We start from the raw sequence: 14,877 nt of genomic DNA, 5'->3' as shown, positions 1-14,877 counted from the left end.
CCTTTGGCAATTTCTGCACTTGATTTCCCACCAATGGTGTTTATTCCCAAACCTGAAAGTCATCAGTACATTTAAAAGGTATTTGAGTTATTCTCCATATGGTCACTTCACTTTGCATGACCCCTGGTTTAGGGTTTTCTGCATTGATGTTGGCTGGCTTGAACAACTTAGAAATGTTACTGGATTAGAGAATCAACTATCAATTAATTTTATATTTGGCATACCTCTCAGGCTTTCACACCATTTAGGAATCTGACCAAGATGTTTGATCAGGTCAAATTTGTTCAGATTTCTTAAGGTTTAAGTACAGTATCAAACATAGTATTTTATATCTACATTGCATACATGGATGTAGGTGTGATGTACTGTTTGGATATTCTCATATGGATTGCTGAGTAGGTGTGTTGCCTACATTATGTTAAGTCATTTAGTTGCCATCATATATGTGTTCATTTATTGTGTTACACTTCACCACAGATACACATTTATAGAGGCCAAAGATAAGATTTTCAGATATTAAAAAATATTGTGGCATTTTAAAGAAGAGTGATTTAGTATTCTATTCCCTTTCTTTCATCAATTTTCTTCATATATTTTGTAAATCTTCACATCTGTTAAAAAGCAAAATTTGTGTAAATATAAATCAAATTGCAACAAAATCTGTGACCTATAAGAGATGAAAGATGAAAGTATATTTTTTTATCAACTGAGATTAAAGATTACTTAGTCATTCAACTTGGTCCCTTGTAAAAGAAACTGCTTATTAGCCCTGATATTAAACCCAGTGGTAAAACCTGGGTGAATAAAAAGCATCCCTTTTTGAATAGAATTTAAGGTATTCATTTTCGTTGACAGCTTTAACTATTGTAGATATTGGCCTTAAGGGTCCATTTTTCCTGCATTTAAAGTTAACTTTTTTTCAACAAAGTTTCTTTTTTTCATTTTAAAGATTCACAAAGGATTACACTTCACTGGGTAGAATGAAAAAAAATCACAAACTAAATTCTTGCTATAGTAAAAGTTCTATATAACTTATTTACTTGTATGTTATTCTTTGTCTTTTAATTATTTTATCATTGTCTTAAAGTTGTGCATTCTTGTATTTCTTGTCAAATTAGAAATAGGTTATGAAGAATTTTTGCAGGATAAAATATTCAATTTTGCTTTTTCTGGCCATTAGTTTGTTTTGTGCCTCTCCTTGCATAATTTATAACCCTCTGTATTAGACAAAATCACAAATATAAGTGGGAGGGGTATGAATTAATTATAGCTGTATGCCATTACCACATAAGTGTGTTGGGAAGTAGCTTTTTAAATAAAAATTAATTTATGAATAATATATAATATTATTTCATAATAAAATATTGTATTTTATTTCAAATTCAATAAATGCATTGTGTATAAAATCTTTATTTAGAAAATGTAACAAAAAAAGAAAAAAAAGAGAATAATAATAATAACAACAACAGGTTTACTCATAATAATGATTATAACAAAAATATTATCAACTATAACAACAACTATAGTTAATATTTATGTTTACTGATGAGCCTCTGGCTTGAGGGCATACATCTCAATATAAAGGCCCATAAACTTTTTAAGTTATTTTAGTTAACAATCTGTTTATTTTAAAAACAAGTTGTAATTTTTTATAAAGTATTTTGAATGGAATTCTGTTTTGATTAAAAAGATGGTGAAGTTCTTTTTCAGCAAATACTGCACAAGTTTTATTGATTTAAAGAACCACCCATATATTAATTTAAAAAACCACCTACTTTTATATTAATTTAAAGAACCACCTATCTTTATATTAAAGAACCACCTATCTTTATATTAATTTAAAGACCACCCCTACCACTTATCTTTATATTAATTTAAAGAACCACCTATCTTTATATTAATTTAAAAAAACAGCTATCTTTATATCAATTTAAAGAACCACCTATCTTTATATTAATTTAAAGAACCACCTATCTTTATATTAATTTAAAGAACCACCTATCTTTATATTAATTTAAAGAACCACATATCTTTATATTAAAGAACCACCTATCTTTATATTAATTTAAAGAACCATCTATCTTTGAATGTCTGTTGGCATGTCGGAGGATAGCTAGTTTTTCTACATAAATTTATATTAAATTATGTCAAATTATCAGTCCCCTCACAGTGATTTTTCTCACTTTATTGGGAAGAGGCCTTAGCCTCTTGATTTTGGGAAAAATTATCGCTAAAATTGCTGTTTTGGGAAGTAAAATAGGTGGTTTGAGTTCAGATTTTTGGGAAAACTGCATGATTTTAAAGAAAATTTCAATTGGGAAGAGGCCTTTTTTCGGAGTCTGTTATATAAGTAGGAAAATCACTGCCTCAGAAGAATGTATGTCACAATTTAGTTTTTGTAGACTTGGCTATGTGATTAATTTGATGTTGATAACACATTAAATACCTGTCAACTAAAAAGTTCATGACAGTGCATAATAAAAATTGTACATTTGCATGTAAGAATGTTTCATTGTGTTTATAATTGTTAGTTAAATAATACAATATGCCCATATTTAAAGTAACAAAGTGAAAAAAAAATTGTTCTAAACTTTATTATTTTAAACTTTTTTTATTGATAAACCAAGGCTGGAATCTCACTTGCCTGTACAGCTAATGTGCATCACATTTTCTTTGTATTCCACTTATATAATGTATTTTTTACCCATTTTAGTATAAGTCAGTTTAATTTATAATGTTCTGTCCTGCTCTTTCATGAAGCTTGCACCTGTTGTCAAAAGGACCTATTTATCATGTTTCTGCACAAAACTATCTGAATTTCCAGTGAAAAGCTTGGTGGCATACTCAGTGGGCCACATAACTGAAAATATGAATTTCTTAAGACTGCACTACTTTTTTGTAGGACTTGTGCACCATTTATTCATGTGGTCTGGTACACCACTTGTGAAAACTGGTATACTCATTATTTGTTTGGTCTGGTGTTAGGACTGGTAAACCACTTTTTTGCTAGGACTGTGCACCATTTATTTGTTTGGCCTGGTGCACCACTTGTTTGTAGGTACTGATGCACCACTTGTTTCTTAGGACTGACACACCACTTGTTTCTTAGGACTGACGCACCACTTGTTTGTTTGGCCTGGTGCACCACTTGTTTGTTGGGACTGACGCACCACTTGTTTCTTAGGACTGATGCACCACTTGTTTCTTAGGACTGGTTTACCACTTATTTGTTAAGACTGATGCACCACTTATTTGTTAGGACTGGTTTACCACTTATTTGTTAGGACTGGTTTACCACTTATTTGTTAAGACTGATGCACCACTTGTTTCTTAGGACTGGCTTACCACTTATTTGTTAGGACTGGTTTACCACTTATTTATTAGGACTGATGCACCACTTGTTTCTTAGTACTGCTGCACCACTTATTTGTTAGGACTGGTTTACCACTTATTTGTTAGGACTGATGTACCACTTGTTTCTTAGGACTGATGCACCACTTATGTGTTAGGACTGGTTTACCACTTATTTGTTAGGACTGACGCAGCACTTGCTTTCTTTGACTGTCTCATTTTAATCAGATATTGAAGCAATATAATTTTTTTAAAGTGATAAAAGTATCATTGCTTTAAGTGCATTTTTATCTCATTAGGACTGACTAATGACTAAATGTAAACTCATTGATGTGGACATCTTTACATACTTTCACATGAGAAAGCTGTCTTGTTAGCTTACCTTTGGTTTGTAGATGTGCATGGGTGTCTGAACTTGACCTTCCTGTAATGTTTGATAAGTCTAAATTAGAATGTTTTACATTTAGAAGCATGTTAAGCATAAATGTAAGACCATGTGGAACTTGAAGGATAAAGACTTAAGAGGTTATAAAAACATTGTTTTAAAGTCCTAAGTTACATAACTTAGTTTCAAGTTCAAAGTTACAAAGTTAGTCCTAAGTTACATAGTTCAGTTACAAAGTTTTAATAATTAATAGTTTAAAAGTAACTGTGATGTTATATTTTAAGCTCCATACACTCGAATTGTTTGAAATGACACTCTCTTTCCATACTGACGCATTAAAGTGAAACAAATCTGGGTGCAGTCATAGTGTTTGACAAAATAAGATATTTCCCCAGAGTGACTGTATTCGAAGAGAAAAGGAGTTATAATTTTGTTTGTCTTTGTTGGTTAGTAAACCCCTGCCAAAATATTGGGATACGCCTGGGAAGGAATTACCCAGTATCAACCTTAAATTGCTGCACAACAATAGCTCTTTGTATTGTATGCAACCCAGTTTTGCTTGTGGGCTTTTTAAACTTTTAAAGAAGAATATTTCTAATTCATAATTCAAGATCCAGTGTCAGAAGCTATAAAAGGACTTGTGTAAATGAAATAAAGGGTGTTTTTGGACGAACCATCAGTTTGAAAGTTGTCAGGAACTTCTGGGGCTCTCCCTAGTGAGAATGCCATACCAACTATACCATTGACTTCCATGTACCCAGTTGATGTCACTCCCATTGTAATGGTCATTACTCTTTATGAAAGTCTTATTGAATGTAATTATGTTCTGTCTATGAGATGCATTATATATGACTGTAAACCTTCATAACTAGCCAGAGTTGTGCAGATTGTGCATGAAAAGTGAGTCTCTAATATTTATTAAAAGTACAAAAGAGGGGAGATACCGTATATTTGATGGAGAGATCTAGATAGCGGATATCAACATTTTAATATTTCAAGCTTTCTTCGCAATTAATCTGGCGAATTAATGTAATGGATTCCCCTGAATTTGGAACAGTCCATTTGTGTTTTCAAAATACAAAAACTGAGCTACAAGCAGAAAAAAGCCTGGTCCGACTGCACAATTGTACAGACTTTACAGGCACTATCCTGATGGCAATGAATATAAGGTGTAAGTGCTTTTGAAGACTGTCTTGTTTGATTCCATCCATTTGGAAGAATATAAATAAAATTAAGTTCTTAATGGAAGTAAACCTATGGTCTAGACTTCACTTGATAAAGAACTTTGCAGGCAGTCTTGTTTGTTCCAGCCAAAAGACGTTATATATTGGTAGTTTTAAATTTTCTTATTTGGGTATTTCCTTTATAAATAGACTTGCAGCAGAATACTAAAGTTTATTAATGTGCCCATCCATACAATTTATATTTAAGCAAGTACCCGAGCAGTATTTAAAACCTTAACCACTAATCCATGCTAAATATCTTTAATGGACTTGTCCATCTATCAATCTGGAGCAAACCATTTATCACTTTTAGGGACAATATCAAAATATTTACTGACAGAATAACTAACATTGCATGACCATGATCAGATAGCATGGATCTGTTGCCACTAGTAGCTGGAGAGTTATAGTACCTTACTTACATACTCACTAGAAATTGGATTCGATCCCACAGATGGGAGGAAAAAGCAATTTTTTTAAGTGTAACAAAATCCTTGAGCACAATTGTCCTTTAACACCTGAGAGAAAGGTTTCAACAGAAACATGGTTTAAGTCTGTGTAATAAGACGAATCTCATTGCAAATACTAGCAAAAATTTCTTCACAAAGTTAAATAAGTATTTAAATCTGTGTTTATTTTTAATTCAATAAGAAAGTGTCACAAGTTTTGATTAAGTTTTGAAGAATAAAATTGGTAAACTTGTGACAATTATTAAACATTGTTAAAATGGCATAAGGAAGACTTACAAAGGGCTGTTTTTGTACAATGAAAACAAATGTATATTATTTATTTATTGCAAAGTCTGATTATAATAAGTAAAAGTTACAGTTTTTCTGTTTTGTTTATTTAGTGTTATAGATGCATTTTTAATTATCTGCTTGATAAGTGGTCTTAGTTGAAATGTCAAGATTGGGAAAACAAAAATTTCTGGTAATGTTACGGCACAGTTTGACTTATTCATTGAGCATGTTTAAGATTATTTAAATATAGCATACTGTTATTACTTGACCTTAAACTTACTGTTTACTTCGTAACAAGAAAGCAAGAGAAAATTTCATAAAGCTTTTTTTTTATTATAAAGCTTTTTCCATCGTCTTAAATTACTTTGGATTGATTACAGAACAATCCTTTGTATTCTTAGATTTCTCGGAGCTCCCTAAGACATTCAATTATGATTTGCAACCTACACTGTAAGGGAAAAACTTAATGCAGAGTAATTTTAGTTTGTTAGAGAGTAATTTATACATGCCTAAAGACAGGTGTCCGTATCATAAATGCGTATGATATTCTGATGCCATCCATTGTTCACGATTGTAAATTTATTGATTTCGCGACTAATGAATTACTTTAAGCATTATCTTGTGATGTGATGGTAAAAGGACTTGCTGCTTGTATGGCCGTAATAGCTAAGTCTCCCAACATTGATTATTTGTAAGCCTTGCCTTATATTTCAAGATACGGAATGGTGCCGTTACTTGATGTATTGTGTGACAAAATGATTTGTGTAGTATGCCAAAGACGGAATATCGGCTGTAGTTGTAGGAATGGCCAGACGTATAGACATCGAGACTCCTAGTCTTAAATGTCCGTCATTTGACTGTATGTACAGTATATCCATCCAAGTAATGTCTCTTCCTTTATCTTATAATGTACTCTTAATTTTAATCAAACTCAAAATAAGCTTAAAGGCTGGCAGGTTATAGACTTCTTAGTCGGACCTGAAAATGCTATCCAAAATCTGGTACTATATGACTCTCCAAGGTGACAGCTGTTGATTCTTGGTCAAGACCAATGTTCTCTTTATACATTTGTGGTATGTTACAGGGAAAAAAGTTTTTTCTCGGAAAGCTACGATCAATATCGCCTTGACTTATTTGTAGCTGGTCAGGAGAAGTTGAATCAATATGTTGCTGACATGTCGGGTCGTCACTGCAGCAGACTAGACTACTTTTGTCTATGCCATACTCTAGCTGTGCTTCCATATTTGGGGAAATGATTTTTTGTTAATTTCTTATGTAGTTTTTGTTACTAACTTTGTGTTCTAATCAATATTTTTAGGAATTTAACATTAAAGATTGAAAAGCTTGTTTTTTTTTCTTTTGATTTTTTTTCTTGTGAAGTTTAGGAAGAGCTTAAAAATTATGGTTAAAATGTAAAGTATAAAGTAACAACAGTAAAATGTTGTTCATATAATTTATGATTCAGAGACGATGGTCAGATTTTTGGTTTTTGTATGATGGAAGTTTCTTGTATGCAAAAAATCTTGTGCAGGCTTCAATTCCTGTTTCATGTATAAATATTTGTTCACGTTTCTGATAGATTGAAGACTGAACCTAACAAAAACTTTAAATAGATATACTAGATTTGAATAAATTATTTTTTTTAAGAATAGAAATTGATTGTAAAGCTACCGTATATAAAACAGAAACTGAAAGCATACAAATAATATGGAAATTGTTTGGCTGTTGTATTTTGGAGTTTGGCATATGAGATGCCAGTAATAACAATGGCATGTCTTAAGCTCTGGCATATTTGAAACTGTCGAAACTCGGCTTATGACACGACTTGCTGACTTGACTACAGACAGCACTTTATTTTTTTCTTGGGCTGAAATTATTGACATTATAAATATTCTAACTACGTGAGTAATTATACAGCAGTTTGCCCAAATGTCTTCATGAGATCGTAAGATATTTGGAATAATGATACGTGAAAATGACCCTTTTTAGTTTTGGTAAAATTATGAGTTTTCAAGCACGTTCAGATAAAAAATATCAAATTTTTAAATGTAAACATACATCATAATTATGATAATTAATGCTGTTATTTTTGAATTTCTATATATTTTCAAAGTGTATAATTGTGAAAAAGCAATTGAAAAATGTTCAAAATCTTTTTTTATAAAAATGCTGAATCACTTAAAGGGAGGTGATGGGTCATTGGGTAGAAAAATGTGTCTCGGCCAATCAAAATACAGCCTATACAAGCGGTTTTATCTCTTGCATAGATAAGAAGTTGATCTTGGGAGGTGTATACATCCCCTCAAGAATGAGTAATATCAAATAGAAAGAAAAAGATAAAGAAAACGAAAGACAATCAATAAATATCCAGCCCTATGAAGATAAAACATAGGGAAAAGTAGACAGTGAAAAATGTGCAAACTTGCATTATTTTTTTTAGTCTGGGATAATCGGGGGAATTATTGGTTTTGGACGATAGTGTAATTTGATATATAAGGAATCATTCCCAAGACTTATGGCTTTCGTTACAAAAAAAGTCTGAGAATATGAGAATATCTTTGTCAAAGGCCATATAGACACATACTTTTATTGCCAGAATCTCTCCCCCCCCCCCCCCCCCCCCATAAAATCAGATGTAGTTTTTAAAGTCTGCAAAGAAATTTGTCATACAGCATGCCGATGCATACTTTTATGAATATTTCTTCGGAATATTGGATACATGTTTGTATAATTACTTACTAGAAAGTTTCCCCAGAAATGAGAGCTAAGAAATTTCTGTGAACAATGCACATTATAACTTTGCATGCTTGAAAATAAGAAGTTTGAAATGTGTTATTGTTTGTAATGTTAACCATAGCATAAAAATGTATAATTCATGAATCTTCAGAAAGTGATGAATTTCTGGCCATCATTTAATTTTACTAAATTCAAGTTTCAAAATATGTTTAATTGATATAAAGATGACAATTGTAAATTGTATTGATATAAAGATGACAATTGTAAATTGTAAAATACAAACAAACAAAAAACTAAGAAAAGTAAGTCTGAAAATGAGGCCTACGAGCCTAACCTTTAAATTTGTAATGAAAAAAAAAAAATCATAAAAAATGTGAGTTCCTGTCATTAAATGCCAAAGCTATTGCCAAATTGGAGTTTCCATATGATAAGGCCATCCTTAAAAAAATGTTTGTTTGCAGTAACGCGACCGACTCACAAAATTTGCCCCTACTCTAAATTTTTTTTCATGGCTTGGATAAAATTGAATCAGAAAATTATGCCTTGTGCTTTGTTTTCGTTCTTTTAAAGGTTAATGGAAGAAATAAAATGTAGGTCTTATTAAATTAGAATTCAGTTATCAATTTATTAATTGTTACCAGATTATCAAAGCATATATTGTCCAGCATTTTGAAATTCCATGATTATTTGGGAGTACAGTTCAATAATAAAAAAAAAATCGACCTACCTACCCACCAATTCTGGGTCGGGTTACTGCAAACAAACATTTTTTTAAGGATGGCCTAATGATATGTATATGTATGTGCTATTGATTTTTGTGTAAAATTTATTTACCCTTGTATATGCCGCCTTATAGCTCATTTCGTAGAGTTTCTGAAAGGTATTACGAGGGTCCCAGATTTGAGCCCCGTTCAGACTGCACATTTTTTCACACCCTGTGACATTTTGCTTCCAACAGGGGACTGTGACGCAATAAAGCTCAAGAGTTTAATTCATGTTTTGCTCTGTAGCTGTGTGAAATTTGTGTCATTTCGAGGACGAATTTCAATATAGCGGGAGAGTACGTCATGATTCAGAAGACTATTTAGGGGAGAAGATGTGAAAGCGGCCTGATAGCTCATTTGCTAGAACTGGGGAATGGGATCACGAGGGCCTGGTTTTGAGTCTTGGTCAGGCTGCACATTTTTCACACCCTGTGACATATTTAATGCATTTTCCTTTTTATGTCTCCCCCACCTCGGGGGGAGACATATTGTTTTTGCCCTGTCCGTCCGTCAGTCCGTCCGTCAGTCCGTCAGTCCGTCCATTCTTCGTTTCCGGACGATAACTAGAGTTCCTTTTGACCTACAGCCCTCAAACTTCATAGGATGATTGGTCTTATAGAGCTGATGATCCCTATTGTTTTTGGGGTCAGTAGGTCAAAGGTCAAGGTCACACTGACCGTTGGTCAATTTCTCGTTTCCGGATGATAACTAGAGTTCCTTTAGACCTACAGACCTCAAACTTCATAGGATGATTGGTCTTATTGAGCAGATGATCCCTATTGTTTTTGGGTCAGTAGTTCAAAGGTCAAGGTCACAGTGACCGTTGGTCAATTTCTTGTTTCCGGATGATAACTAGAGTTCCTTTTGACCTACAGCCCTCAAACTTCATAGGATGATTGGTCTTATAGAGCAGATGATCCCTATTGTTTTTGGGGTCAGTAGGTCAAAGGTCAAGGTCACAGTGACCGTTGGTCAATTTCTCATTTCCGGATGATAACTAGAGTTCCTTTTGACCTACAACCCTCAAACTTCATAGGATGATTGGTCTTATTAATCAAATGATCCCTATTGTTTTAATGGTCAGTAGGTCAAAGGTCAAGGTCACAGCGACCGTTGGTTAATTTCTCCTTTCCGGATGATAACTAGAGTTCCTTGAGACCTACAACCCTCAAACTTCATAGGATGATTGGTCTTATTGAGCAGATGATCCCTCTTGTTTATGGGGTCAGTAGGTCAAAGGTTAAGGTCACAGTGACCATTGGTCATTTTCTCATTTCCGGATTTCTCCAGTTCCATTCCTGTTTCCATTCACAGTTATTCTCAGCAGTGGGGGAGACATGCGCTTTTTTACAAAAGCATCCTCTAGTTGATCCTTCCATTCCTCCATCCCTTGGTCCCTCCCTTGATCTGTCCCTCCCTCACCTTGTAAGTTTTGTACTCCCAAGACTTCCCAAAATACCTCGGTCCGACAAACATGTCCAATAAATTTTGATTAGGTCGGAAGATTTTTTATTCCGGATCAACTGTCCTCCTTTTTTCCAAGTCGCATGTATACAAAATGGCGTCGCTAAAGGTGACAAATCTTGGAAAAAAAGAAAATCTACGTCAGAGGAGGGCGCAGAACAGCAGTAAAAGGATGAAAAAATAAACCGAAAAGTTTCTTAGAAAGCACAAGATTTCCTTTGATTTTAGATTAATGTCATTCGGTCGGACATATTTCTTTTCGGTCTGACAGATTTTCATGGTTTGTCTGACCGAATGTCTGACACTCTTTTTTTTAACTTTCGGGAGGTCTGTACTCCATTGCTAATAATCACTTCATTTGGTAATCATCTTCATAATAATTTGTTTTTTTACTTAAAAAAAAGAAAAGTAGACAAGCCATTATCAATATGTTACAATACTGTCTGAACATATGTTACAGTGACTTACTAACATGTGTATCTGAAAACGTTCCTAAGGAAAACTAGTTCAGGGACAAATGTTGTCACATGTTTTTATACAAATATGTAGTTTTGTCAATTTTGTACAATTCAAACATTTCGTTTTGTTTAAGCCTCTAGGGGCTTGCGTTTTTTCAAGGGGGGGGTGCTTAAAGAACTATTAAAAAAGTGCTTTGAAATGTATTTATTAAAGATACAATTTGACATTAAAAATCATTATTCCTCCAATATAATAAAATAAATCATTATTCATTCAATATAATGATCTAATGTATAATACAGGATTATTTTTTAAATGATTTTACATTAACTGGAGTGTTATTAATTGTTATTTTTTTAATAAAATATTTGGATTGTTTGAATTGCTCATTCATTATGGATTATAAATCTATACTTCTACAAAATGTGTGTGTGGGGTGGGGGGCATTAAATGAAAATACTTTAATAAATAAGCAGCTGAAGGGAACTCGGTTACGTCATTCGCTGTATTTTTGATACATAGACAAGTCATTATTGCCATTAAATGTTCAGATGAAAGTAATTAATGTACTTAGATATTTTGAATCACAAAGTTACACAAGTTTCAAAGTACTTTGTGCTTTAAAGTACATCAGGGGGGGGGGGGGACATTAAATGAAAATACTTTGAACTAATAAGCACCTGAAGGGAACTCGGTTACGTCATTCGCTGTATTTTTGATACATAGACAAGTCATTATTGCCATTAAATGTTCAGATGAAAGTAATTAATGTACTTAGATATTTTGAATCACAAAGTTACACAAGTTTCAAAGTACTTTGTGCTTTAAAGTACATCAGGATAACATTTGAACACTGTATATGTAAAACATAATTAACATTATATATTTATTGATGGACAGTAATATGTAAGACAACTTACTAAAAAGCCAATTTATACATAATAAAAATGGGCGGAGGTCAATCATATGATATGTGATTACATATAAAATACAAGCTTCATCACATGTGTTATGTTCATATCTATATTTGGCAATGTATGGCGAGTGTATCACTTGGCTGCAAAACCTTGTTCATCTTTTAAATGACTAGCCTTTTAAAAATAAAAGTGATCTTAATTTAAATATGGCATATAAATTAAATAACAATCTAGTGTGACGATTAATGTTGTGGTATTGTGATAATTTTTTCAACTTACAAGTAATTTTCATGTATGCTTTAATCGATTGATAAGAAGAAGAAAGGACAGCTCTTGTTATATAGTCAGTCGGGCTTGCTTACAACTTTTTAGAAATGACCGGTGCTTCTACTTGTTTGCCCCTTTGCTAGAAATAATGCAATAATGAAAGGGTAACCCAAGATTTCCCTCTGAGATAAGCTGGACTTTCTCCATTTTACCCTTAAAGTGTTGATATGATTGAAACCCAACAAATAGTACTGAATGGTTCATTTTCTGAGTCTAGTTTAGACACTACTTACAAACATTGACAAATTGTAAATTGAAATCAGTCATCACTATAAAATTTCAAAGGGTGCTTTTGTCAATCAATGTTGTTGCTGCAATGAGAAAAGTATTTGTTTCTTGTATAGGTGCCTTGGGCTTGATGAAACTTCTACTGAATGCTCCCCAAGTCACCATTTTAAAGATGGGGTCACAGTTAGATGATCCACAAAACAATAAAGTCCGGAGCAGAAACTTTCTTTTTTTATTTTCAAATGACTTGTTCAGATTTATTTATAATTTTGTCAAGGGCTACAACTTCTTGTTTGTTAGATGCGTTTCTATGTCATGAAATTAGTTTATCTTGTTTTTCTATTTACAGAGTGGCTTTGTCATAGAATGATGATGGTTGACCATGTGTATAAACTTGACTTGCATGTGCTGCATAAAGACATTGTGACTGTTTCGAAATGAGGTAGGCATATATAAAAGAGTAAAGGGGAACAGTCTTTGAGTTCTTGTATCTCATTTGGTGTAAAATGTCTGAGAGTGACATTACTTTTTGAAGTAGCAAGCTAGCAGTGTAGGCTAGTTGCTGGGTAAAACTTAATGGTGGTGGTGTTGTTGGTAGTTTTCACGCTGGATCACAGCAGTAAACCACATTGAATTTACCAGAGCACAGTTCAGCCAGGCAGTTTGCCAGTACTAGTTACATACCAGAGCAGAGGTACAGTGAGAAAGACCGTAGAAAAGATTTCATGATCAGTCGCAACGAAAGTGACCTGCACCGTCTGAGAATTGAACCCGGGTCGCCCAATTCACAGTCTCAACCTATCAAACTTTTTTGTCTAGAGTAATACTATGAAATATGATTGCTGACCATCATAACTATAAGATGTGTCGACTTACAGGAAATATGTCAATGAGAAGTGCAGGGAACAAGATCCATAACTTTCTTTTGTATAATTTTAAAGTTAATACCATTTGAAATTTTTCATGTATCATTGACATGAAGATTGTAATTATGAGGAATCAACATGGAGGTTTATAGTCAGAGATCACATAATGTAAAAGTGCAATGTACAAGAACCTGAACTTTTTTAGACAATTTTGGAGTTATTGCCCTTTAAAAATTGTTGAGTATGTTTCAGAAAAACAACTCACCACTAGATATATAAATCAAGGAGCTAGTTAGACATGATCATAACAGATGAATGTACATTATTAAATGTATAATTGTAAAAATATGTTGTTGTTTTTTTCCATGATACAATATATTTTACGGATGAAATGCATGCCATGATTACAATTTATATATTGTCTTTTTCAGAGTCAATATGCAAAACTAGAGGCAGGGTGCATATACCAGCAATTTACAAGGTAAGTTTTGTGACCATTACTTTGTTAGATACTAGTCTGTGTTGTGCTTTATATCAGTGTGTTATGAGATGATCTTATTTTCATGAAGATACTCAAGACTGCTATAGGGAAATAATGAAAAAACCCTGATGTAAAGCACTTGTATAGGGAAAATTGCATAGTTATTTGAGATTCTGAAATATATATGTTAAAAGAAGTTTTCTAAGGGGAAGTGGACATACAAGGAAAATAAAAAAGCAGTGGTAAAAATAGGATACAGTAATACTTATTTCTGTGAAACAATAAGCATGTTCTTTGAATTTTAAGACAAATGTGTCAATTTATTTTTACACCTGAAGGAAAGTCACAGAGTACTAGGCAAACACTAAGCAGTGTCTCCATGAAAACAAGTCTTACAAATTTAGTGTAGAAAATAGCCTGTTTGCCTTCAAGTTACTATTTATACAGTTTATTAGATACAATAAAGGAGCGCAATAGAAGCATTGATAGTGACAGATAATACAGGGGGAACTTTTAACTCCCCCCCCCCAAAATATAACATAGGAAACTAATCCTTTACATGCTGAATATGTGTAATGTACATATATCCCTGCTTCGAATTTGTAACATTTTATTCTTATTTAAATGATTATTAAATAAATTGTGTAAGTAATCATGAAGCAAATGTCAAGTTATCGCATTGCTGAGTCAGCTAGCTTATGGTCAAAATCAGATTGACCAGAGACCATATTTCGTCACCTTAGTGCAGTAACAGGTTAACTGCTATTAAATTATGTAAGGAGTTAGTACATTGCTTCACTAAGGTGTGGATTTACGAATTTTGATTAGCATACGCACTTTGTTCTTGTGAAAATCTGATTAACTTGCTCAACTTTGAATCTAAGCAATGTCAAGGTTATATAGGCAAATAAGTAGAATATAAATATTTTTTGCAAC

The 14,877-nt window shown here is 32.9% G+C and overlaps 1 long non-coding RNA gene across 1 annotated transcript; it reads left to right on the top strand.

Moving 5' to 3' along the window:
- Positions 1–12,902: 12,902 nt before the first annotated feature.
- LOC132725529 (uncharacterized) lies at positions 12,903–14,220 on the top strand. Its single transcript, XR_009625068.1, has 2 exons — positions 12,903–13,036; positions 13,892–14,220. It is a non-coding gene; the product is annotated as an uncharacterized LOC132725529 (long non-coding RNA).
- The last annotated feature ends 657 nt before the right edge of the window (positions 14,221–14,877 follow it).

The sequence above is a fragment of the Ruditapes philippinarum genome, unplaced genomic scaffold, assembly GCF_026571515.1.
Source record: "Ruditapes philippinarum isolate M1 unplaced genomic scaffold, ASM2657151v2 ctg1021_1_1_1_1, whole genome shotgun sequence".
Taxonomy (NCBI): Eukaryota; Metazoa; Mollusca; class Bivalvia; order Venerida; family Veneridae; genus Ruditapes; species Ruditapes philippinarum.
Note: the sequence above shows the minus strand (reverse complement) of the source record. Positions and strands in the feature narration are given on the sequence as shown.